This window comes from Lipotes vexillifer, unplaced genomic scaffold (assembly GCF_000442215.2).
Source record: "Lipotes vexillifer unplaced genomic scaffold, Lipotes_vexillifer_v1.1 scaffold772, whole genome shotgun sequence".
Classification (NCBI taxonomy): domain Eukaryota; kingdom Metazoa; phylum Chordata; class Mammalia; order Artiodactyla; family Lipotidae; genus Lipotes; species Lipotes vexillifer.
In genome coordinates, this window is record NW_006796998.1 from 1188106 (window position 1) to 1192393 (window position 4288).

Below are 4288 nucleotides of genomic sequence, written 5' to 3' on the forward strand. Positions count from 1 at the left end.
GGGAGGGGAGGGGGAGGGGGTGGAGGAGGAGTAACTGCTCCAACCGAAAGACAAAGACTGGATGAATGGATACAAAAACAAGACCCATATATATGCTGCCTACAAGAGACCTACCTCGGACCTAGGGACACATAAAGACTGAAGTGAGGGGATGGAAAAAGATGCTCCATGCAAATGGAAATCAAAAGAAAGCCAGCGTAGCAATTCTCATATCAAACAAAATAGACTTTAAAATAAAGACTATTACAAGAGTCAAGGAAGGACACATAATGATCAAGGGATCAATCCAAGAAGAAGATATAACAATTGTAAATATTTATACACCCAACATAGGTGCACCTCACCTCAGGTGCACCTCAATACATAAGTCAAATGCTAACAGCCATAAAGGGGGAATCGACAGTAACACAATAACAGTGGGGGACTATAACACCCCACTTACACCAATGCACAGATCATTCAGACAGAAAATTAGTAAGGAAACACAAGCTTTAAATGACACATTAGACCAGACAGACTTAATTGATATTTATTAGGACATTCCATCTGCAAGCAGCAGAAAACTTTTTTCTCAAGTGCACATGGAACATTATCTAGGATAGATCACATCTTGGGTCACATAACAAGCCTCAGTTAATTTAAAAAAACTGAAATCGTACCAAGCATCTTTTCTGACCACAATGCTATGAGATCAGAAATCAATTACAAGATAAAAAACTGTAAAAAGGACAAACACATAGAAGCTAAACAATATGTTACTAAATAACCAATGGATCACTGAAGAAATCAAGAGGAAATCAAAAAATACCTAGAGACAAATAACAAAAATGTGATGATCCAAAAACCTATGGGATGCAGCAAAAGCAATTTTAAGAGGGAAATTTATAGCAATACAATCTTACTTCAAGAAAGAAGAAAAATCTCAAATAAACAACATAACCTTATACCTAAAGCAACTAGAGAAAGAACAAAAACCAGTTAGTAGGAGGAAAGAAATCATAAAGATCAAGAAGAAATAGAGATGAAGAAAACAATAGGAAAGATCAATGACACTAAAAGCTGGTTCTTTGAAAAGATAAACAAAATTGATAAACCTTCAGCCATACTCGTCAAGAAAAAAAGGGAAAGGACTCAGATCAATAAAATTAGAAATGAAAAAGGAGAAGTTACAACTGACACCGCAGAAACACAAAGTATCATAAGAGACTACTACAAGCACCTATATCCCAATAAATTGGACAACCTAGAAGAAATGGGCAAACTATTAGAAAGGTACAACTTTCCAAGACTAAACAAGGAAGAAATAGAAAATATAAACAGACCAATCACAAGTAATGAAATTGAAACTGTGATTAAAAATCTTCCAACAAACAAAAGTCCAGGACCAGATGGCTTCACAGGTGATTTCTATCAAACATTTAGAGAAGAGTTAACACCTATCCTTCAGAAACTCTTCCAAAAAATTGCAGAGGAAGGAACACTCCCAAACTCATTGTACGAGGCCACCATCACCCTGATACCAAATCCAAACAAAGATATCAAAAAAAAGAAAATTACAGGCCAACATCACTGATGAACACAGACAGAAAAATCCTCAACAAAATACTAGCAAACAGAATCCAACAACACATTAAAAGGATCATGCCAAGATCAAGTGGGACTTATCCCAGGGATGCAAGGATTTTTCAATATCCACAAATCAATCAGTGTGATACACCACATCAACAAATTGAAAACTAAAAACCATATGATCATCTCAATAGATGCAGAAGAAACTTCTGACAAAACTCAACACCCATTTATCATAATAACTCTCCAGAAAGTGGGCAAAGAGGGAGCCTACCTCAACATAATAAAGGTCATATATGACAAACCCACAGCAAACATCATTCTCAATGGTGAAAAACTGAAAGCATTTCTTCTAAGATCAGGAAGAAGACAAGGATGTCCACTCTTGCCACTATTATTCAACATAGTTTTTGAAGTCCTAGTCACAGCAATCAGAGAAGAAAAAGAAAATGAATCCAAATTGGAAAAGAAGAAGTAAAACTGTCACTGTTTGCAGATGACATGGTACTATACATAGAAAATCCTAAAGTTGCTACTAGAAAACTACAAGAGCTTATCAATGAATTTGGTAAAGTTGCAGGGTGCAAAATTAATACACAGAAATCTCTTGCATTCCTTTACACTAACAATGAAACATCCGTAAGTGAAATCAAGGAAACAATCCCATTTACCATCACATCAAAAAGAATAAAATACGTAGGAATAAACCTACCTAAGGAGGTAAGAGACCTGTACTCAGAAAACTATAAGATACTGATGAAAGAAATCAAGGACAACACAAACAGATGGAGAGATATACCATGTTCCTGAACTGGAAAAATCAATATTGTGAAAATGACTATACTACTCCAAGTAATCTACAGATCCAATGCAATCCATATCAAATTACCAATGGCATTTTTCACACAATTAGAACAAAAAATTTTACAATTTGTATGGAAACACAAAAGACCATGAATAGCCAAAGCAATCTTGAGAAAGAAAAATGGAGCAGGTGGAATCAGGCTCCCTGACTTCAGATTATATTACAAAGCTACAGTAATCAAATCAGTATGGTACTGGCACAAAAACTGACATAGATCAATGGAACAGGATAGAAAGTTCAGAGATAAACCCACACATCTATGGTCAATTAATCTAAAACAAAGGAGGCAAGAATATACAATGGAGAAAGACAGTCTCTTCAATAAGTGGTGCTAGGAATACTGGACAGCTACATGTAAAAGAATGAAATTAGAACACTCCCTAACACCATACAAAAAAATAAACTCAAAATGGATTAAAGACCTAAATATAAGACCGGATTGTATAAAAATGTTTTAGAGGAAAACACAGGCAGCAACACTCTGACATAAATCACAGCAAGATCTTTTTCCATCTACCTCCTAGGGTAATGAAAATAAAATAAAGAAATGGGACCTAATTAAACTTCAAAGCTTTTGCACAGCAAAGGAAACCACAAACAAAATGAAAAGACAACCCTCTGAATCGGAGAATATATTTGAAAATGAAGCAAGCAACAAGGGATTAATCTCCAAAATACACAAACAGGTCATGCAGCTCATGCAGCTCAATATTAAAAAAACAAACAACCCAAACAAAAAATGGGTGGAAGATCTAAACAGACATTTCTCCAAAGAAGACATACAGTTGGCCAAAAAGCACATGAAAAGATGCTCAACATTACTAATTATTAGAGAAATGCAAATCAAAACTACAATATCACCTCACACCAGGCAGAATGGCCATCATAAAGAAATCTACAAACAACAAATGCTGGAGAGGGTGTGGAGAAAAGGGAACCCTCTTGCACTGTTGGTGGGAATGTAAACTGGTGCAGCCAATATGGAGAACAGTATGGAGGTTCCCTAAAAAACTAAAAAGAGAGCTACCAGATGATCCAGCAATCCCACTCCTGGGCACCTATCCAAAGAAAACCATAATTTGAAAAGCTATGTTCACCCCAATGTTCATTGCAGCACTATTTACAATAGCCAGGACCTGGAAGCAACCTAAATGTCCATTAACAGAGGAAGATATGGTACATATATACAATGGAATATAACTGGGCCATAAAAAAGAACAAAATAATGCCATTTGCAGCGACATGGATGGACCCAAAGATTGTCATACTGAGTGAAGTAAGTCAGACAGAGAAAGACAAATATATAATATCGTTTATATGTGGAATTTTTTTTAAAGGTACAGATGAACTAATCTACAAAACAGTAATAGAGTTATGGTTGTAGATAACAAACTTATGGTTACCAGGAGGTAAGCAGGGGAGGGATAAATTGGAAGATTGGGATTGACATATATACACTACTATGTATAAAACAGATAGCTAATGAGAACCTACTGTATAGCACAGGGAACTCTACTCAATACTCTGTAATGGCCTATATGGGAAAAGAATCTGAAAAATAGTGAATATACGTATAACTGATTCACTCTGTTGTACACCTGAAACTAATACAACATTGTAAATCAACTATACTCCAATAAAAATTAAAAATATATATAGGGCTTCCCGGGTGGCGCAGTGGTTGAGAGTCCCCCTGCCGATGCAGGGGACGCGGGTTTGTGCCCCGGTCCGGGAAGATCCCACATGCCGCGGAGCGGCTGGGCCTGTGAGCCATGGCCGCTGGGCCTGCGCATCCGGAGCCTGTGCTCCGCAACGGGAGAGGCCGCAACAGTGAGAGGCCCGCGTACCGCAAAA